At 42.7% G+C, this 23,988-nt stretch overlaps 1 protein-coding gene across 1 annotated transcript in view; it reads left to right on the forward strand.

The window, feature by feature from the left end:
• The first annotated feature begins 3,610 nt into the window (after nt 1-3,610).
• Nucleotides 3,611-23,988, forward strand: part of phldb2a (pleckstrin homology-like domain, family B, member 2a) — a 76,331-nt gene continuing 55,953 nt past the window's right edge. The window contains exon 1 of the mRNA XM_079805381.1: nt 3,611-3,710. The gene's annotated coding sequence lies outside the window, so the exon portion shown is untranslated. The remainder of the gene's footprint in view (nt 3,711-23,988) is intronic.

The raw sequence follows: 23,988 nt of genomic DNA on the forward strand, positions 1-23,988 counted from the left end.
ATTCAGATTTCTCTTTGCACAACTACTAGAAGACTTGTCACTGTCAGACAGGCTGCTCACATCACATCTATGTGGTCAAGCTCAGTCTGAGGCTGCGCAGTACGCTCAGCCATCAGGAAGTCAAGTCAAGTCAACTTTATTTATATAGTGCTTTTAACAATGCAGATTGTTTCAAAGCAGCTTTACAGTGTTAAGTGAGTGCTTCTACGTGACTTCCTTTTTTCTATGTCAAGTCTATGGGGTCGCTGTGTCCATTTCTTTTACAGTCTATGTGAGAAATGGAGGGCGCATTTTGAAGTCGTTTTCGAATTGCGGCAGCCTTCGTCGCGCCGCTGTGACGCAATCACACTTCAAATGCGGCCTTCAGAGGTGCAGTTTTCACATTGGGACATCCTTCGTAGTCCCACTGTGATGCAATCGCACTTCAAATGCGGCCTTCAGAGGGTGCAGCCTTCACATTGGGACACCCTTCGTAGTGCCGCTATGACACAATCACACTTCAAATGCGGCTTTCGAAGTGTGCGCCCTTCACTTTGGGACACAGCTTCTGTTTATCTCAAGGTTTACTGTAGTCTGCCGGATCCAGATCAGATGGTGGACCTGCGCCTAGACATGACCACAACGCAGCCCTGAAGTGTCAGCAGAGACCGTGTCAACTAGAGACTAGACTCTCCCCTGTGAAGGCCTCCTTCCCTTCCCATCTGTACAGATAAAAACACATATGCACGCATACGTATTCAAACGGTCTTGCCTATAGGCTGAACACATAATGCTTGTGTACATGCCATCGCCGTTTTCACGGATTCACCTTTTTTGGCGTTTGCACAGGGATGAAGATGGTATAGTTTCAAAACTATTTCAAACCTATTTCATGGTTTGCGTTCTCAGGCCACCAAGTGCTGTTGCCGTGCGGATAGGTGTCTGTGCATTGGGGATTTTCTATTTTAGTTGAGGATGGTGTTGTTTAAGTGGCACCAAATTAAATAACTAACCAGTTTTTACAACAGAAATTAATCAATCAAAAACCTACTTTAGTTTTTCTTCTAAAGCAAAATTAATTTCCTATGATCACTGTAAAGCTGCTTTGAAGAAATCTGTTTTGTAAAAAGCGCTATAGGTGACTTGACTTGACTTGTCTGTGTTTTTCTCCATCGTGGATTGCACGGACAGAAAGCCATCTTTTGAATAGCTCAATATGTTTTTAAACGTGACTCAACTGATTCGGATGTTATGTATGGGTGACATCGCACCGCTGTAAAGGAAAGGAGCTGAAAGCGGCATCATGTTTTTATAATCATTGGAAGCCAAAATAAAAAAACTAAACTAAATCAGCCCTAAATCATTCTTGAGAGCAACGGGCCCCCTTGAGGTTCGGAGCCCTACGCAACTTGCATACTTTGAGTATAGGGACAACTGGCACTGACTACATCAACATCTCTCATCATAGGGGTGGGGGAACGGACTAGGACAGCTGGATTGTTTGCCGTCGGATCTTGTTATGCTCCGGATATGCTCAGTTAAAGATACAATGATGTCTTTAAAGTCTTTAACTTTACATCACAGACTTATCACAAATTGGCCGTGAGGATGTAAAGTTGTCACAGGATGTCACCAACAGTGCTGGAGTTATTACACCCCAATGGAAATATGTGCTGTCTTGATGGAGTTCCAGTCACCAAGCCAACAAAGCTCACTGATGGTAATACACAATATTTTTAGCCTACCTTCCTAACTACAGTTAGTAATCCCTTTCTATACTAAGCACTACTGACCACTCAGCAGGATCTGTGGATCTAACCATGCTTGCTTACGGCCTCAGAGAAAATCAAAACAAACGACAGCAATGAATGACTTCCTGTCCAGATATACCACTCAGGCCTGACACACCACAGTAATAACATCTCTCACCCACTTTCTCTCTCCTTCTTACATTCTTTGTTCTTTTCTGTCATATGTTTAGCAGAGTCTATAAACAAACTCTTTTTTGTTCTCTTTTGCTGTCTCTCTTTTTCTTCCTGTGTTTGCTGATCAGAGCAATGAGATCACAATTTTCTGTGTGACTCCAGACTTCCAGAGAATGTTTCAGTGTTTAATAGTTGATTGGTCACACGTCCCTCCTCCTCCTCCCTCTCAATCTCTCATACTCCTCGTCTCATTCTATTCTGCAAGATTCTTACCTCTCTTTATTTTTTTTAAGGTTCTAGTGACTAACTGTGGGACTACGTGTCCTGAAGTAGGCTACTCAGGTAAATATTTAGAGCACTCTGAGAAGTCTTAAGATGTAGACAGGCATAAACAGATGTTTTGCAATGCCTTGCATATTATACAGATTAGAGACTTTATTACTTGCTGTTTCATGCATCTCCAACAGATATCCTGTATGATATCTGTTTTTTTGTTGTTGTTGTTTTAGCACTGTCTCCCTGGCTAACAAGTCAGAAAATACAAAACTGCATCTGGTATGTATAGTTTAACTCTTATTTAGAGTATTCAGAATTAATGTTTATAATCGTGTATATCCGCATGCGTTCATGTGCTGTAGTATGAGTGCATGAATAGTGTTGAAATGTGTAGCTGAAGTAGTCTGGAAGTAATCAGAGTTACCGGGCAGCACTCCAGCGCCCCCTCCCCATGATGCAACTGGAGTTCTTAAAGTGATGGAGAACAGAGTGCCTGCTGGGCGTCAGGGGGAGGGGACCGTCTTTCCTTCTCTTCTCCCCACACTCCTCCCAGCTGTACAAAGTTACACTGAATGAAATTTACAATGGAAAATATGCCAATGCACTCTCTTAAATCATGGATTTAATGCAAGGTCAAGCAGAAGATTTGCAACCAGTGAAACACACACAAAAGCTTGTTTTGGATTGGCCAAAAGAGAAAATGTATAAAGTCTTCAAATCAAGGAAATTCTGCAACTTTTTGCTAAGAACTTAAACATGTTTTAATTATTACCTAAAAGTATGTTATATTTTAATACAAAGTTTATTATAGCATTTATCATGTTCAAAAAACATAATTTAGTATGATTTATAAGCTTTTTTCCTCATGCAGACCAAACAAATGACCCCACAAGGTCAAAAATGACTGATATTACAACCGTTGTATAGGGATTTGGTATGTGTGTGTATGTTTATATACATATGTGTGTTTTGGAGCCATCTGTAGGGCCTAAATTACAGGGCACTTTTCAGATGGAAAAAGAAAATGGTTAAAGAATCAAGTGATTTTGTTTTTGTTGGCTAGCAAATATGTATAGCTCGCTGTGAACGGGTTAGTATGGTAATTGTTACCAGACCTTATGTCATAGGCTACATTACAGTAAGCATAGAGAAAATTGAGCTACAACAGAGGATGTGTGTTGAAACATATAAGAGGTAGATCAAGCAAACTCTGTGAGTCAGAAACGTTAAATACAAATGAAGTATCCCATGAACTACCTCAATTTGTATCTTTTGTGAAGTATGCGTCACTCTCTGATCAGCCAAAAATCAGCGTTCCATTAGAGCGCGTTCTCCATCAACCAAAAAGTCAGAGTTCCATTGAAGCGCGTCCCCGCTGAGAGGAGGCGTGCCCGCAGACACGGCCATGGTCTTGCCGCACTCAGCGTCGCGTTTGTCCTCTTTTGTCATGCTAAACTGGCTGGATACAGAGAGGGGACCGACCGCGCATCATTCTCCTCCTGAGGCTTCGTCAATGGGACACTAAATTAGGTTAGTTTTATTCTTTCAACTGAAAACAGAGCTAAAGAAAATTACTTGGAGTTTAGCGAAGAGCATAACTGCGTTGATACGATTAGTTTGGCGTATTGTATATATTGAGTTTTACCACAGTTTATTAAAAGTAGAGTTTTTAGAGTTCTTTGGAGTTTTACCAAAGTAGATCTTGTGGACCACAAGATCTAAATCTTGTGGTCCAGTAAATCGGGCAGGGATCGACATAGAGAAGTTCTGAGCCGGTGTGTGCTTTTTTATTCCGTAAAGTAGTTTAAAGGCACGTTTATAGAACTTTAGACTGACAAACACCAGTGAACGCTGTTTAAACAGAGTCGTGTGTGCGGTTGTTTGCTTTGCGGCGCATGCGAGCAGATTGTTGATAGCAGTACAGAAACAGACTCCGTTATGCTGCGTTCTCACACAACGCGAATAGAGCGTCAAAATCGCGTCTACCGCGTCTAGTTTCACGCGCGAACATTTTGAATGCATTCGCGCGTCCGCGGCGAATTGGACGCGCGTAGAAATCGAGTGTTTGAAGCGAAATTGACGCGCGTTCAAGGCACTCAGAGAAATATGTCATAAAACATAATTCTGCCTCTTTTCATTTTCATTAAATATATATATTAAACATTTAATAGCCACACACATGTGGTCCAGACAACTCCTACATTACCTTCACTGCATTTATATGTAAATATCCTTAAAAAATAAAGTTATGAAACTTCTCTTTGCCCTCAGTCAAAACGATTTGGCAGACAACAAAGTATAGATACATGACACCAAAGATCGGCCGTTAGATCTACACAAGATGCACCACTACAGAGACATCAGAGCCAGCGGCAAACGGCAGAAGGACTAGCCGAGGAAAGGCTGCTCTCGCCGGGGTTATGAGCGGTGATTGCCTGGATCTCAAACTCCAAAAACACAAGATAATTTTTTTTAAATAGGCGCTCTCTTTATAAATAAACCACAGATTTGAGCTTTAAACAACCACATTCTCACCTGAAAAAGTCTTAAAACTACATTTTGTGACACAATAGTACTATTTTTAATTTATGCAGGGTTTCTCATCAAGTCACTTTACCACGTGACAGCAGCAAGCAGGCTCCTGATTGGTTAACGCGGCGCAAATTGACGCCAATTCGCTTCAAACGCGTGAATGCACAAAAGCACCACTCGCTTGTAACGCACGTATCGCGCAAGACGCTCAATTCGCGTCCAATTCGCGCCCAATTCGCGCCATTCGCGCGAACTGGACGCGCAAATGAGGCGGATTCGCGTCCTTCGCGAACTCCAGACGCTTGTAAACGCGCCTTTCCATTGACTTAACATTGAAATCACTTGCGCCAGACGCTCTATTCGCGTTTGGTGTGAACGCAGCATAATGACAAATATCGCGCACGCTTATCGAAAAAAGAGATGTTTTTCGGTGCGTCTTGACCCAGCAAGCAATTTTGCGTCTAAAAGATGTCTAATAGCCGTCAAAACACAGCCCAGAGTCTAGGCTAAAACAAGGCTAAATTTGGGCTGTCAGTGAAAATCTAATAGACGTTTAATCATAGCCCAAGAAAAAACGTCTAATCATAGCCCAAGGTTAGACGGCTATTGAACGACTACATACGATACGTCTAATAGACAGCAAATATGGGTCTAGGCTAAAACAAGGCTGAATTTGGGCTGTCAGTGAAAATCTAATAGACGTCTAATCATAGCCCAAGAATAGACTAGTCATCAATTAGACGGCTAACGAATGACTACTACATATACATCTAATAGACAACAACATGGCTAAAGGATTCTTTTCACTCAAATATAACAGGTTTTCATAAATAACAATCCATCCAAATTAAAGTTTTATTTAGAAAAAGAACAAACAACATAGACAACTTAAGATAATACAAAAAGATCAAAACATAAAAATTACCAAATAAAATGTTAAAAATACAATTAAATATACAATTAGGATAAGAAATATGGAATATTAACAACGCAATATAATAAAAAATATAAAGAATTACAAAATATTAAGTTAACCCTTTTGTTGGTTTATAAAACATCATTGTTGGCTTTATTGCATTCCTTAACCCAAACTCTGTTGCCGCTGGGAAGTCAGTCATCACGGCATCTGCCAAATAAGAAACAAAATATTGCACAAGAAAAGCGGTGGTGACATCATAATGTTTTACTTTATTTACAGTAATTGTGACAGTCATTCTCTTTTGCTTGGATGCAAACTAGAGCTGGGAGTTAAGATACATGTGTGTGGCATGTTTAAAGAGAGAGCCATCATTTTCTCACCCCAAGTTGTTTAAAACCTGCATGGGTTTCTTGCTTCTGTTGAACACACACAAAAATATATATATTTTGAAGAATGTTGGTAACCAGACATTTGATAGCCATTGACTTTCAGAGTAGGGAAAATAAATACGATGGAAGTCAATGGGGCCCATAAACTGTTTGATTACCCACATTCTTCAAAATATATTTTGCGTTCAACAGACGAAAGAAACAACTTGAGGGTGAGTAAATTGGGTTTAAAACATGTTTTAGCCACTATGTTGCATTAACACAATGAGATAGAGAATTGGGAAAGCTGATTGTATTCCTCTGTGTGTGCATTGTGCTGTGCATGTAAGTGTTCTGTATATTTATTGTTGTGCTTTGTTGACTGATTGCTGGATAATTTTCAATCAACCTAGTGTCTTTAAATCCAAGAAAGTGGATCACATCACTCTAGTTCTGAGGTTTTTACACTGGCTTCCTGTCTGTCAAAGAATTGATTTTAAAACACTATTGCTGGTTTTTAAAGCATTGAATGGTTTAAGGTCAAAGTAAATTTCTGGGATCACAGGGATGCAGGGAGTATGGCAACGGGATGCAGTGTTTCGTTCCCTTCTCAGGGAACTATGGTTATAGTCATAACCTGAGACGTTCCCTTTTGAGGGAACTTCACACTGCGTCCACTAGGGACAGCTCTGGGAACGAAATACCAAAACGCCATAATACCAAATGCCTGTCGTGTGAAACTGTGGCACATTCAAGACAGGAGCACTGAAGAACCTGGAGCACATTCCAGGTCAAGATCATAGTATCTCACAAATGTAAGAGGCGAGGACCAACCAACCGCATCGCAGACTTCTTTGAGGGAAACCCCCGATACCAAGGCCTTAGAGGCCGCCATACTCCTAGTAGAGTGGGCTCTGACAGCTAAAGGACACTGCTGACTAGAAGACCCATATGCCAGTGAGATAGCCTCGACTATCCACTTGCTCATTGTATGTTTGGACGCAGGGAGACCCCGGTTCTGAGGTCCAAAACAAACAAACAATTGATCCGCTTTCCTTCACAGGGCAGCTCTGTGGACATAAGCATCCAGTGCTCGCACTGGACAAACAAGGTTCAATCTTTCCTGGTCTGGATTAACAAATGGAGGAGGACAGCGAGCTTGCAGCACTATAGGCCGTGGAACATTGGTTAACACCTTCGGAACATACCCTAATCTAGGGTAAAGGAAAGCTTGAACCATCCCTGGTGCAAACTCCAAGCACAAAGGGGATATTGATAAGGCCTGAAGGTCTCCTACTCTCTTAATAGAAGAGATGGCAAGAAGGAAGATGGTTTTCAGAGTCAGAAACGTTTCTGAGATGATGTCAAGTGGCTCGAACGGAGCCGCAGATAAACCTTCCAACACTATAGCCAAATCCCAAGTAGGAACTCTAGTGCGCACCGCAGGCCTCAGCCTCCTAGTGCCACGAAGGAAACAAGTTACCAACGGGTTCCTCCCCACAGTAATAACATCCACATGGGCATGGTAAGCTGAAATAGATGACACATACGCCTTTAGTGTAGCAGGGGACAACCCAGAAGAGAAACGCTCTTGTAGAAAATCTAGCACTGAACCAACAGGGCAGTTGACTGGATCTAATTGTCGAGCTTGACACCAAGAAGTGAACAACCTCCACTTCAGGGCATATAGTCTCCTCATGGACGAAGCTCTGGAGCTGAGAATAGTCTCCACTACCTCGGTAGAGAGACAAGACTCTATGAGCTCGGCCCCCTGAGCGGCCAAACCCACAGGTTCCACATTTCTGGGCGGGGGTGAAATATTGAGCCCTCCGCCTGAGATAGAAGATCCCTCCTGATCGGAATCTTCCAGGGTGAGCCATCGAGCAGTGCTATGAGGTTCGAGAACCAAATCCGACTCGGCCAGTAAGGAGCTACTAGCAGTAGACTTATCCCGTCCCGGCGAACTTTCTTCAGAACTCCCTGGAGCAGAACAACTGCGGGAAAAGCGTACAGACGCCGCCTCGGCCACGTCTGTACCATGGCATCCAGTCCGAGAGGAGCTGGATGTGTCAACGAGAACCAGAGTGGACAGTGCGTCGTATTCTGAGACGCAAACAGATCCACTTCCGCCTGGCCGTAAATCTCCCAAATGAGCTTCACCACCTCGGGGTGAAGTCTCCATTCCCCTGGCCTCAGCCCCTGTCTTGACAGGATGTCCGCTCCGAGTCGACGACATTGTGCCCCCAACACAGGACCTTGGGACAGGAACCAGGCTTTCTTCCATATGACCAAGGCGCGGAGACACCGCCGCGTGATCTTGATCATACGAAAAGGGTTCCCCCTCAGGGAAAACCCTCTGGTCCTGAGCCACCACTGTAAGGGTCTCATGTACAGCAGGCCAAAAGGAATCACGTTGGACGCCGCTGCCATTAACCCCAGCAACTTTTGAAACTGCTTCACAGTGAATGACTGGCCTATTTTTACTCTCTTTATAGCTGACAGAATCGCAGCAATGCGCGTGGGTGAAAGCACTGCCCGCATTGCTACGGAATCCCAAACTACGCCTAGAAAAGTGGTCCTCTGTACTGGAGAAAGCACACTCTTCTACGCGTTCAGCCTCAACCCCAACTATGAGCGAATATGAGCGAGGACGACATCTCTATGCCGAACCGCCATCTCCTGCGACTGTGCCAGGATCAGTCGTCTATATAGTTCAGAATGCGTACGCCCTGCAGCCTGAACGGGGCCAGAGCTGCATCTACGCATTTCGTGAACGTGTGGGGTAAAAGAGCTAGACCAAATGGAAGAACCAAATACTGGTACGCTTTGCCCCCGAAAGCGAACCTCAGGAACTTCCTGTGTTGTCGAAGGATGGAGACATGTAAGCATGCGTCCTTCAGATCTATTGTGACAAACCAATCCTCGGATCGGATTTGGATCACTGAATTTTAGTTTTCTGACTGTACAATTCAGACGACGAAGATCTAATATAGGGCGCAACCCTCCATCCTTTTTTGGAACTAAGAAGTACCGGCTGTAAAAACCCGACTCTCTGTTCTGTACAGGGACCGGTTCTATAGCCTCCTTTTTTAACAAGGTTTCCACTTCCTGTTCCATTATCAGAGTCTGCTCGGGACGTACTGATGTTAACAGCACTCCGTTGAATCGAGGTGGGTGGAACCCAAACTGAATTCTGTACCCCTTTTCTACCGTCTGCAGGACCCATAGCAAAATATTTGGTAGACGAAGCACCAAGGGTGGCGGGGTTGGCAGAACGGTCCCCTGAGGGCAACGAAGTGGAGTGGGCACCGTATACTGAGGTAAACACCAATCCACTCTGCGGGGGGGGGGGCCCTTGGAGACCTGACGCTGCTGGCGTCAGGACCTCTTTTGGCCTGAAGCCTTCTTCGCCTGAAGCACGACCCTCAGGTCGGTCTTCGGCTTAGAAGGCTTCGGCTGAGAGTGCCGACCTGGCCCACCGTATCTCTGAGGTGGAGCACGAGATGCGACACTCTCTTTTTGCTGCTGCCTGTATGAAGAGCTAGACGGCTGGGGCTGCTCACTCCCAGCAGCCCCAGAGGGTTGGTGGCGGCGCGGAAGATATTTTTTAAATGCCTCCGCTTGTTTCTTATTCTCCTGAAATCTGTCAACGACTATATTTTACAGCGTCGCCAAACAAACCAGCAGGTTCAAATGGCGCATCAAGGAGAAAAGCCCTGTCTTTGTCTTTAATGTCAGACAAATTGAGCCACAGATGTCTCTCTGTCGCCACCAAGGCTGCCATAGACCGCCCAATAGCTCTAGCGGTCTCCTTGGTGGCTCTCAGAGATAAATCTGTGGCCCGACGCAGTTCGCCAACTGTCTCAGGGCTCACAGTTTCACCGCCATCCAAATCCCCCAGCAGTTCAGCCTGATACGCTTGCAAAATACTCAAAATATTGTATGCAAACATGCACCAGCCTGCCCTGCTGCCCTGTACGCTTTCCCCACCAGCCCTGATGTTGTTTTTAACGGCTTAGTGGGGAGCGTGGGGGCCTTCAGGGACGATGCTGAAGCAGGGGACAGATAACTCGCAAGTGTCCGATCTACTTTAGGCATCGCCCCATAACCATATTCCCTCAGCCCCCTTATATCACTATATGTTTTAACTTGAGGGCTGAAGAGACGTGATGAATGTGGTTTCTTCCATGATCTACACAGCTCGCTGTGTAAATCAGGAAAGAAAGGAAGACCCCATGGTGAAGGTGACACATTTGATGACAAAAAGCACTCGTTTAATTTGCTTTTAGGACGAGCGCCTTGTTTCTCGGCTGGCCAATCAATATTTAACTTCGCCACAGCGCGAGTAATCACCTCCACCAGCTCTTCGTGTGCTGGGGAAAGAGATGGCGAATCATCTTCCCCCAATCCGACGCTCAACGCATCCACCTCCTCAGAGCTGGAGTGTTGAAGTGACGGGCTCTCACTCTGGGCGGAAGAAGCCGCAGCGCGGGCTTCCGACACCAGAGATTGAGCGACAGATCTCTCGGGTGAAGGCAGAGAAAGAGCGCTCGCGCCCGTCTCAAACCCCGCCGAGCAGTGGCGGTTCTAGACCACGGTAACTAGTGGGGCCAGGCAGGGGCCACTTGTGCTTTTAGTGGGCACACATTTATCTTAACCAGTAGATAAATAGGTAGTTCACCTAAAAATTAAAATTCTATCACCATTTCCTAACCCCCATTTCGTTCCAAATATGACTTTCTTATGTTGAACACAATATTAACTTATTTATTTACTAAATTGTTGTATAAGATCAGTATCACATTTGCACTCATGCTATTCTGGGTAGAAAAACATAACTCGTGTGACATTGCACTCGTTACTCATGTTATAGCCTATTGCTTACTGTAGTCTATATCATGATGTAAATGTGAGGGCGTTTTCACACTGGCAGTTTAGTTCGAATAATTGGTAATGTGAAAGTTGTCATGCTTCTTTTTTATTTGGCCATGTACTGTATCACTCTGCAGTCTCTACACGTGAAGTAAAATAATTTCAAGTTCATTGATTTATTTGAAAAGTAATGTATCTGTAATATGATCATGCTCAATTTATAAAAGTAAAACGAAACAATTTATTTTGCATGTTTTGTAGCCTATATCTGCTCTCTGTTAGCGGACTCTTCGCAAAGTTAGCATAGGCATAAAAACAAACATCTAATAGGCCTAGCCTACTCTATAAGCAACACTGGACAATTGGATAAAATATTATTTCTTGCTATATGTGATCAAGACTGAAATTATATTATTTTCTGTATCTCGGGTATGCCTATCTCTGTGGTGAAATGACTGAATGGAATTCAAAGTCGTCAAGTCAGTAAAATTAATCTACAGTATCACTGCTGCGTATGGGTGAAGTTACACACAACACAACGTGTATAAAGAGAACTTATTTTATCTGAAATCAAGTGCGTAGCAACCATTATAGCCCGCGTTTTACAACTATTTGAGCGAATGCAGACTGAGTGACAAATCATTCATAAACAGACTACTTGCGCGCCACAGCGCGCAGCCTCCTCCATTCTTCTCTGCATTGGTTATTGGTTATGACACAATAAAGTACTCTTTTCATCACATACCGCCACAGCAAAAACTGCACATTGCAACCAGTTTCAGAAAATTGATTGGGGCGATATGATTCCAAATTTAGGGGGGCCAGAGGGGGGGCCAAGCATGTTGACACAGGGGCACTGGCCCCCCTGGCCTCCCCCCTGGAACCGCCACTGCCGCCGAGAGATCCATCTGCGATCCCCATGATGTCCTTCTCCGCTGTGCCTCGGCAGCAGCGGGTCCAGAACCAGAGGGAACGCGATCCTGATCACCCTTCTCAAAGAGTGACAGGCGGGAGCGGAGCATGCAAAGCGGCAGCTTCTCACAATGCTCACAATCAGCCCCCTCGAAGGCTGATAGAGCATGCTCCACTCCCAAACACATAACACACAAATCATGTGTATCCACCCGTAAGGAAACGGGGACACGGAGGAGTACACTGTTTGAATACTGATGTGTTCGCCATTTTTAAACTGAGACTTATTGTGCTTTTGACGGACAACAATAAATAGACAGAGACAGTTTTCACACAGATCGCTTAGCTGAGGCAGAAAAGCTGAAGTGCGATCGGACCGGATTTATATTTATCCTTTCCTGGACGTGACGTCACCCGCCCGTGACGCTCACTCTCGCCATTGGCTGAGTTGACATACGTGCATCAGACGCTATCACGCTGATAGCCAGATATTCCAGAGCTGTCCCTAGTGGACGCAGTGTGAAGTTCCCTCGAAAGGTTTTTTTTTGCACAGTTTATCTGGAACAAACTCCCAGAAAACTGCAGTTCTGCGGCAACTCTTAATTATTTAAAATAAAGGTTAAAGACTTTACTGTTTGCCGCTGCCTTTTATTAACTGGAAAGGAATAATGATTATACATTTCTTACACTCCACTGTCACGTTTACTCTACTGTTTTATCATGTTTTTTTTTTCTATTGAACTATTTTAAAGTGTTTTTAAATGTCTTCTTATATTGTCTTTTTATATTACCCATTGTTGATTTTATGTTTTATGTAAAGCACTTTTGGCTTGTTGAAATGTGCTGTACAAATTTGCCTTGGCAAGTCAAAAACACATATTTTCATATAATGATCCAAAGAGTAAAAGTATATTTGGGGCTTTCATAACAAATTATAATTGGTTACACATGTTTCAAGTTTATCCCCTTGGAGGTACCTACAGGTACATGTAGCATGTTAAGCTAACCATGACATGGCTTATTCTACAATTACTAGCTAAAATCTCACGGTTCCTTCACATGATAACAAATAATGTACACAATGAACACGTCAAAACGAAAAAACAGGTACTTACAAGGCCAAAGAATGTCCTTTAACGTTTGCTGTTTCCTGTTGTTGTTCTCCTCCTCTTGTGTAAAAAAACCCCATCACAACGACAGAAATGTTTTCCGCGATATCTGCCGTTTGCCAGTAGTACAGGCTACAGTTGCGATCTAGCGGTCGAGAGTTGTAATTGCATTTTTTATTTAACTTAAAATGGAAGAGAGACCAGTAATATCTACGATATTATTTGACTGTCTTACAATTTAAGTGAATGTTATGCGGGACAGCAAAGCTAATACTAATTCAAATGTTTACAAATGGGTGGGCTAAAAGCAGATTACACGTAGCCCGTCCAATTCAGAGCTAAATCGTGGCTACAGATAGACCATGTCATGAAATGACACCTTGCAGATATTATTGACATTGCGAACATGATGGGATATCAACAATATCATGCGCTACATTGCCAAAAACTACAATTAATCAGTTTTGTCTTTTGGCTAAATGTGGGCTACAAATAGCCGGTCTGCATAGGGGCTAAATCGTGGCTACGCACAGCCTACGCATAGAACATGTTAAAGAAAGGAAACCAAACACCTTGTAATCACGGTTGACTTTGCTTACATGATGGAATATGGCGTTGCTGAGAAAGATAAGAAGTATACAGTGACGTAAGACCTGGCTCTGTTGTGGCTTTCAGCATGTGGAAAAGCAAACAGATCTTAGAAGGCTCCTCAGTCGAACCAACCATGAACTGGTATTAGCACTGGCTCTGAACTAGTATTCAGCCTGGTTAATTCTGGTGGAAAAGGGGTATTACAGTCACTTCAGCAGCTCTAGGCACGTGAACAAAAGCGCAGATCTCATTTGTCAGCCAGTTTTTAAAAATAAAAAAACAAACCCGAGGCGTTTTTTTAAAAAATGATGCTTTTACGCCTGCCGTTTTGTGCGTCGTTGTGCACACTCACATTGGCGCCCTTTGTTTAGTCACGAGGCGTTTAACGTCGGCGATAAACGCGTGCGAAAACCGTCCCCGGTGTGAACATAATATCGTGAGAACACTCGTTTAATCAGCATACACAACGGGACATTTGACTGCAAATCACATTTTTCAGAATATTGATTCTTCTTGCAATCGTAATGCAATGGACTGTGGCCTAAATTAAATCTTTAAATAAAAGGTTTACACAGTCATATACAATAAACGAGCTTGTACAGCGACAGGAAATAAAAATTAACGCAAAAAACCTGCCAACCTTACCAGAGCATGCAAGCAAAGTAAAGCGGAGCTTCACTCATGAACCATTCACTGGTAAAAGGACATGCGCTCAAATCCCGCTCCAACATGACATTTCTCTGTAGCCTACTATAGCCTACTATACTTGTAGCCATTAAAACACGTAATTAGTTTCAGTTTAAATATGATAATGTTATTTTTTTATTTAATTTACGTTGAAAAGTGAACAGGAGTCAGGACACATAAGATGCAAGATGCACAGGGGTCTTCAGCTAAGTTCAATAACACTTCAATAAGTTTTATTTTGTTGAAAGCCTTTCTTTAAAGTGAATTTCGTTTTGTATAAATTGTATCTTAATTTTAATCTATGTTTTATCAACCAAATTGCCCGGATTTAATAAATAATAATAGGGCTGTAACGATTTGACCAAAAATAAAAACCTCAATTAATTGAACATTTGACCTCGATTACGATTAATGAACAATTATTTTGCTTCTTCTTTTTTTTTTTTTTTTTGCTCTCATAAGGTTTTTGAGTAAGTTCACTGATAAGGTTTGTACTGTAAATATTTTCTACTATTAAAGGTGGAATTTTTTTTTCTAATGAAAAAGTGCATTGTGATTTTAAAATACTTGAAGGAAACGGTTCACTTTCAGGTTTCAGCAGTTATTGTCTATGGAGCAGATTTCTGTTTGTTGTACATCAGATACAGATACATTAACACTGTAGGCCTACATTACATTTATTTGAATGCATTAATGAGAGAGTGATTGTGTGTGTGAATTACTCTTACTGTCTCCATTCATTATGAAGCTGTGGTTTGTACTTACTTCAAAGGTATTAAAATGTATGCCTATAACGGTTGAGTTTCTAAGCTACTTTAGTGACTTTACTTTAGTCACAGCTTCTGTCTGAGTGTTCGTTTGTCAAAATATATCAGGCATTAGTTCAACATAATACACATCTGATGGTCGAAACTCGCTTTAATGTTCAAACTGGCAGGGCTTAAACCACATACAAATGACAAAGCTTTGTGAGGACGCAGGTGAAAGAGGTCTGCCTTCAGGGCGCGCGCGTTTTTAGAGAGGCAACACGGCTCGGCTCTGTGTCACTGAAAAAAGCTGAGCGCTGAACGGAGAAGTTTTCCGTATTGTTGTTTTTGAATAGTTCACAATCGCTTTAAATGTTGAAACCGGCAAGCCTTTAAACGCATTTACTTGACAAACTTTATGAGCACGAAAGTGAAAGCGGCTTCGGGGCTTGCGCGCGCCATCTGTGTGTGTGTGTGTGTGTGTGTGTGTGTCAGTGTGTAGGCTATAAGAACAGCAATTAACTGACCTGTATAAACTGTGTAAAACATGCAGTTACTATAGTGATTCTGGGTATCTATAAACACAGATAACCGCTCCTGCATCTCTGTGTGTGCTTTCAAACTGCACTTGATGTGAATGACGGGGCGGGATTCACGTGAAAACCGAAATAACCAACATGGGAAAAATACATCGGTTAGAGGTTCTGAATGTCGGTTTCGGCTATTTTTCGATTAATCGTACAGCCCTAAATAATAAGCAAATAGCCTATAACAGACAATGACATGGAGGCGGAGGCGGCCGCGCAGCATGATCAACGGCTTAAATGAACAACTACTAGAAAATAAAAAAAACTTTAGTCAGGGGCAGCCCTTACTATTTATTTCAGATAGACCTATATTTGATCCAGCATGTCACAAAGGGAGTTCTGGTTTGAGTGCGCGGCGCTGAGCGGAATGAGCTTCAGAAATTAACAGAATCTCCAGAAAGGCGCTCTCCATTGGAGGAAATATTACCGTTCTTTCAACGCACACACCGCAACAGTCACAATATGACCTCATGTATGTTTTAAAAACATCAAATCAATTCAACTTATAAATAATACTTTTTAATGGGCCACTTAAAATGTTTATTACAAATAAATGATTAAATTCTAAAAAGGAATAAAATGAACAAAAATTTGCAATCCTTTGAAACCACCCCATTTCCCGCGCCCCTGATGATATCTGTCCTCTGGAACGCTATCGCTTTTCATTTAAAACGGTTTATTTGAAATAGATGGAATTCGAAATACAGGCCTGCCCCTAATAAAAGCCTGCTTCAAATAAAAGCCGGTGACCTTCTGCAGTTCAGGTAAATAAAGGCCCCAGCTTTTATTTGAGGAAATACGGTAATAGCTCCGCCCCGACGCCATAAGATCGTGTATCGGCGATCTCTCAGGCTGACGATATGGCGATTGGAAAATTAGGCATATCGCCCAACACTAAAGCATGGCACTATTTGTTCTGTTTAAACAGGCTTTATCACTTTGGCAGAGACTTTGTGCTGAAAGGCTGACAAGTGCACAGAATGTACGTGGTCTGTACATGCCCAATTCTGTAAAGCTCCCTTGCAGTCTATTCCCAAGACCTAAACAACTGCAAGCTGTTAAACTTCAGAGAGCAGTGATTACAATATGCATGATATCATTATGGAGACATATTATAGTATGTAATTGTACACTCCTCCAGTCCAAGAATATGCTGATCAAATGATGTGCTTTAGGCCGGGAAGGAAGGGAGGGTTTCCATATGTTTGAGAGTTTGTCAGGCGGTGATGGAGAGAGTGTGAGAGAGCCATCGCAACAGACCCAAGAATTTGACACATTTGAGAGAGCCTGAGCTATAATCATATATCATAACATTGCAGCTAAAGTACCTCAACACCTTGTTGCAAATAACTGCATTGTTTCAATAACAATGAAACAACCGTCATGCAACGTCACAGTTCACACAGTTATTAACAAATGGGGCAAGAAAATTCCCAGTGCTCTGCCTGTCTGTATAAGACAATCAGCTCAGCCCTTTGTTGGTTTAGACTAGTGGAAAGCCAAAGCTTTCTCAGGTGGCTGGTGATGGTGAACTCAGGGTGAAGGATTGTGTCGCTGACAGCGTAAAATGATCCCCCACTTCCTGCGCAGACTCCTCATAGGCAGCCACAGACTGCAGGAGTGGGCTTCTCAGGAGAGTCTGATGGGAGTTTGTGTTCATGCAGTGTGTTTGATTAAAAGCCTGTGTGCTTACAGCATGTTTTTTGTACATTGATTATTGTACATGTGGCGGTCGAGTGCAGTGGTGTTTTGAAATGAGGAGGTAGTAGGTAAGTCCTCACTGTGTTTTAATGCGTTTAAAAAAATAAAATAAAATATATGTTCCAGTTGCACTTGCACTTAATGTTGACACATTTTACGGGTTAAAGTTCTCCAATTATGCTTTTTCGAATATTACCTTTTATGCAGTGTGTAAATATATATAGTTGTTTGGGAAAGTAAAAGTTTTAAAGATCAAAATGCGAAACACCTATGTAACAAATTTGTAAGTGTAGACCAATCACAACAGACTGAGCAACAGTCAGAGCTGAGTAGGCTCAAATATTTGAGGTTTGATTATGAGAAAATTAAAGTGTTTCTTCTTATTTTTGGATCATCAGTCATCAAAGCTCAGTAAACACTGGATGCGTTATGATGGTCACAGACATGGAGATGTACCTTTAATTTGACCTAACTGATTGCTCACTAAAAAAACCTGTACAAATAATTTTTTTAAAGTCAATTCAAGTTTGGATGTGATATTAAGTAGGTGAGTTGTTTAGTTCCTTTTTTAATTAATCTCCACACTAACACATTATTACGTGTACGTTTACACGACAACGATATACTAAAAACGGTAATGTTTTTCCTTTTTTGTTTTTCCGTTTTTTTTTGCGTTCAGATGACAATGTCAAAATAATCCCTGTTCACACGCAAAAATGCCTAAAAACACTTTATGCATGCCAGGCCAGTAGTTGGCAAAGTCACTTTGTAAAGAAACATAAGCCTATAGACTGAACATGTAAAATATGCATGCACATGGCGACACCGCTTTGTTGTGTAAATGAATGGCCAAAACACATAAAAAGTTTCCTGCTTTTAGTTTAAAACGGTGTCATGTAAACAACCCCTCATTCATTCAGAACGATTTGAGAATGTGGAACGTGCACAAAAATTAAAGATGCAAATTATCGCGTGAACAGCATAATCGTACCAATTGTACACAGTGCGATGGAGGCATTGCCTCCCTTGTCTCTTCGGAGGAAACTAATTTAAACTAATCTAAAACGAAACAGGAAAATAATACAACAGAATTTGATTTGGCTGTACAGCCGCTCTGGAGAAAATGGTGATGTTATCCAGCTCATTTCAATTATCATATAGTGACAATGCAGGCAGATCAGTAAGTTATTTGAAAATGTATTTGAAAATTTAGTGTCCCCAACTGAGCAAGCCAAAGGCGACAGTGGCGAGGAACCAAAACTCCATCAGGTGGCATAATGGAGAAAAAAAAACCTTGGGAGAAACCAGGCTCAGTCGGGGTGCCAGTTCTCCTCTGGCCAATGTACAAACAGTGTATGATTATGATCCTGGCAACATTACAGGTCAGAAATCATATTAGATCGGAATATTCAAAGATCAGAATCAGAATCAGAATGAGCTTTATTGCCAGGTATGTTTACACAAACTAGGAATTTGTTGTAGTGACAGAAGCTCCACAGTGCACAGAATGACAGTGACAAGACACAGATAATAAAAATAAAAAATAAAAATTACAATATACAAATATACAGACAATGTACAAAATAGCATAGACCCAATATAAAAATTAAAAAGAAATTAAATAAGCAACATACTATGTACACGTATTTTAGGTTTAAATTAGAAATGTAAATAAGTGTGTTAAAAATAAGTGAATAAAAGGAATGTACAATTGTGTGTGTGTGTGTGTGTGTGTGTGTGTGTGTGTGTGTGTGTGTGTGTGTGTGTGTGTGTGTGTGTGTGTGTGTGTGTGTGTGTGTGTGTGTGTGTGTGTGTGTGTGTGTGTATACGTGTGTGAGTTTCTCGTTTATTGTGAAGTGTTCATGAGATGGATTGCCTGAGGGTAGAAACTGTTCCTGTGCCTGGTCGTTCTGGTGCTCAGTGCTCTGTAGCGTCGACCGGATGGCAACAGTTGGAAGAGGGAGTGTGCTGGATGAGAGCGGTCCAGAGTGATTTTTCCAGCCCTTTTACGTACTCTGGATAAGTACAGATCTTGGAGAGTAGGGAGGGTTGTACCAGTGATTCGCTCAGCAGACCGCACTACCCTCTGTAGTCTCCTGAGGTCAGATCTGGTAGCTGAGCTGTACCAGACGGTAATTGAAGTGCATAGGATGGATTCAATGATGGCAGAATAAAACCGTTTCAGCAGTTCCTGTGGCAGATTGAACTTCCTCAGTTGGCGGAGGAAGTACAACCTCTGTTGGGCCTTTTTCCCAATGGAGGCCATGTGAATGTCCCACTTCAGGTCCTGAGAGATGGTGGTGCCCAGGAACCTGAATGACTCCACTGTTTTCACAGTACTGTCCATGATGGTGAGTGGGGGGAGAGCAGGGGGGTTTCTCCTGAAGTCCACGATCATCTCCATTGTTTTGAGCGTGTTAAGCTCCAAGTTGTTCTGACTACACCAGACAGCCAGCTCTTTAGCCTCCTGTCTGTAAGCAGACTCGTCACCGTCCCGGATGAGGCCGATGACTGTGGTGTCATCCGCAAACTTCAGGAGCTTGACAGAGGGGTCTTTAGAGGTGCAGTCGTTGGTGTAGAAGGAGAAGAGCAGTGGGGAGAGAACACAGCCTTGAGGAGCTCCAGTGCTGATGGTGCGGGTGCTGGATGAGAATTTACCCAGCCTCACAAGCTGCTGCCGGTCTGTCAGGAAGCTGGTGATCCACTGACAGACAGAGGTGGGCACGGAGAGCTGAGTTAGTTTGGGCAGGAGGAGGTTTGGGATGATAGTGTTGAAAGCCGAGCTGAAGTCCACAAACAGGATCCTTACATAAGTCCCTGGTTTATCCAGATGTTGCAGGATGAAGTGCAGACCCATGTTTACTGCATCATCCACAGACCTGTTTGCTCTGTAAGCAAACTGCAGGGGATCCAGTAAGGGTCTGGTGATGTCCTTCAGATAAGCCAGAACCAGTTTTTCGAATGACTTCATGACGACAGACGTTAGCGCCACAGGTCTGTAGTCATTAAGTCCTGTTGTCTTGGAGTTCTTTGGAACCGGGATGATGGTGGAGCGTTTGAAGCAGGAGGGAACCTCGCACAACTCCAGAGATCTATTGAAGATCTGTGAAAAGATGGGGGCCAGCTGATCAGCACAGGTTTTCAGACAGGCTGGTGTTACACCATCTGGGCCTGGTGCTTTTTTCCTTTTGTTCTTCCTGAAGACCTGGCGCACGTCATCTTCACTGATCTGAAGTGGAGGAGTGGGGGAGAGGGGGGTTGTTGGAGGTGTTAATGGTGTTCTTTCAAACCTGCAATAGAACTCGTTCAGTTCGTCTGCCAGTTGTTGATTCACCACAGTGCTGGGGGATGGTGACTTGTAGTTGGTGATGGCTTTCAGACCTTTCCACACTGATGAGGAGTCGTTGGAATAGAACTGGTTCCTTAGTATTTCGGAATAGTTCCTCTTTGCCAATTTTATCTCCTTTTTTAGTGTGTATTTGGCCTGTTTATACAAGACTCTGTCCCCATTCCTGTAGGAATCTTCTTTGGCCTGGCGGAGCTGTCTGAGTTTTGCAGTGAACCACGGTTTGTCATTGTTGTAAGTTAGATGAGTCCTGGTAGGAATGCACATATCTTCACAGAAACTGATATATGAAGTAACAGTATCTGTAAGCTCATCCAGGTCGGTGGCAGCAGCTTCAAAAACACTCCAATCAGTCCAATCGAAACAGGCTTGTAAAGCTTGCTCTGTTTCAGTGGTCCATCTCTTTACAGGCTTTGCTACAGGTTTAGCAGATTTAAGTTTTTGCCTGTAGGTTGGTATGAGATGAACTAGGCAGTGATCAGAGAGCCCCAAAGCTGCCCGTGGGACAGAGTGATATGCATTCCTTATTACTGTGTAACAATGGTCCAGTATATTACTTTCTCTGGTGGGACATGTAACATGCTGTCTGTATTTTGGCAGTTCATTGGAGAGATTTGCTTTGTTAAAATCTCCAAGAATGATTAAGACAGAGTCCGGGTGCTTTTGTTCGGTCTCTGTAATCTGATCGGCAAGTTTCTGTAACGCCAGGTTCACGTGCGCTTGCGGTGGGATGTAGATGCTTACGAGAATGAACGAGCAAAACTCTCGTGGCGAATAGAACGGCTTGCAGTTAATGAAAAACGCTTCTAGATCAGTACAGCACATTTTCGTTAATACTGTTACATCTCTACACCACCTTTCGTTGATGTAAAAGCATGTCCCGCCGCTGCGCGATTTCCCCGTTGATTCTGCGTCGCAATCCGCTCTAAACAGCTGATAACCCGGCAGATGAAGCGCGCTGTCCGGTATCGCGTCATTCAGCCAGGTTTCCGTGAAACACAGAGCAGCAGAGTTTGAAAAATCCTTATTAGTTCGGGAGAGCAGAAGAAGTTCGTCCGTTTTGTTGGGAAGAGAGCGGAGGTTCGCCAGATGTATACTAGGCATCGCCGTCCGAAATCCGCGCTGTCGAAGCTTCACAAGTGCGCCGGCCCGCTTGCCCCGTCTGCGCGTCCTGAAGCGTTTGAACAGTGCAGCCGCTCCACTAACTACAACGTTCAGCAAAACGTCCGAATAATTGAAAACCGGTTTGAGATTCTGAGGTGCGTTCTGCCGAATGCTCAGCAGTTCATCCCTGGTAAAACAGATCGTGTTTCCAAAACAAAAAACAGGTAAAACTAACAAAAACACTACAACAACTGGGGAGCTCAGCACAGAGGCTGCCATCCGCGGCGCCATCATGATCGAAGATCATGAGATTGGTGTCATCACACCGGATCAAGAGATTGGTGTCATCACACCGGAGATGGGTTTATTGAGGATGTTGTGTTGATGAGGCATTTATTAGATAGGAATATTCGAAAGATCGGAGTCATCACGCCGGAGACGGGTTTATTGAGGTTGTCGTGTTGATGAGGCAATTTCAGGGGGGAGACACGGTCTCTGCGGACACATGTGGGATGCGTTGGTCATGTCTGGGCGCAGGTCCACCATCTGATCTGGATACGGCCCGGATCCGGCAGTCTGCAGTAAACCTCGGGATAAACTGAGAGACTAACATTAGCGTAGATGCCATTCTTTTTATGATGTAACGAGTACATCAGGTGTTATGGGAAGTGTCCCCGGTTCCGTCTGACCTAGTTAATGCAGCCTAAAACAATCATTTAACTGATTTGAATAATATAAATTAAAAATGTTCTATGTGTATGCGTATGTAAAGAGATGTGTTTTTAGTCTAGATTTAAACTGACAGTGTGTCTGCTTCCCGAACAATGCTAGGAAGACTGTTCCAGAGTTTAGGTGCTAAATAGGAAAAGGATTGACCGCCTGCAGTTGATTTTGATATTCTTGGTATTATCAGCTGGACAGAATTTTGAGACCGCAATAGACGTGATGGAGGATAATGTGTTAAGAGCTTGCTCAAGTACTGGTGAGCTAAACCATTTAGTGCTTTGTAAGTAATAAGCAAGATTTTAAAATGTATGTGATGTTTAATAGGGAGCCAGTGCAGTGTTGACAGAACCGGGCTAATATGGTCATACTTCGAGCTGCTGCGTTTTGGACCAGCTGCAATTTATTTATTAATCAAGCAGGGCAACCACCCAGTAGAGCATTACAATAATCTAGCCTTGAGGTCATAAACCCATTAACTAACTGTTCAGCATTTTGCATTGAAAGCATGTGCCGTAATTTAGATATATTTTTAAGATGGTAGAATGCAGTTTTACAGATGCTAGAAACATGGCTTTCAAATGAAAGATTGGTATCAAAGAGCACGCCCAGGTTCCTAACTGACGACGAGGACTTGACAGAGCAACCATCAAGTATTAGACAGTTTTCTAGGTTGCTACTTGTGGAGGTTTTTTGTCAAACAATTAAAAATTCAGTTTTTTGAGAATTAAGTTGCAGGAAATTACTAGTCCAATTTTTTATATCAGCTATGCATTCCGTTAATCTTGTGAATTGGTAAGTTTCGTGAGGGCGTGAAGAAATATAGAGCTGAGTATCGTCAGCATAACAATGTCAGCATAACAATGCCATGCTTCCTAATGATATCTCCCAGTGGTAGCATGTACAGGGTGAAAAGCAACGGTCCTAGCACTGAGCCCTGCGGTACTCCATACTGAACTTGTGATCGGTGTGGCATCTCTTCATTTACTGCTACAAACTGATAACAGTCAGATAAGTATGATTTAAACCATGCCAATGCAATTCCACTAATGCCAACATAATTTTCGAGTCTATTCAAAAGAATGTTGTGGTCAATAGTATCGAATGCAGAACTAAGATTGAGTAACACTAATAGAGAGATTCAAACACGATCGAATGATAAGAGTAAATAATTTGTAACTCTGATGAGAGCAGTCTCAGTACTATGATACAGTCTAAATCCTGACTGGAAATCCTCACAGATGCCATTTTTTTCTAGAAAGGAGCATAGTTGTGAGGACACTGCCTTTTCTAGTATTTTTGACAGAAAGGGTTGATTTGAGATTGGCCTGTAATTGACTAATTCTGTAGGATCAAGTTGCAGTGGTTTAATAATAGCCAACTTAAAAGTTTTCAGTACATATCCTAATGACAAAAAAGAATTAATGATATTAAGAAAATGATCCATGACCTCTAGAAGCATCTCTTTTAATAGCTTAGTCGGTATAGGATCGAGCATACATGTTGTTGATTTAGATGATTTAACGAGTTTAGCCAATTATTCTTCTCCTATAGCAGTGCATGAGTGTAATTTTTCCTCAGTGACACTAAAATGTCTGATGTGATACTGTA

Source organism: Gobio gobio (assembly GCF_949357685.1).
Source record: "Gobio gobio genome assembly, chromosome: 22".
NCBI classification, from domain to species: Eukaryota; Metazoa; Chordata; class Actinopteri; order Cypriniformes; family Gobionidae; genus Gobio; species Gobio gobio.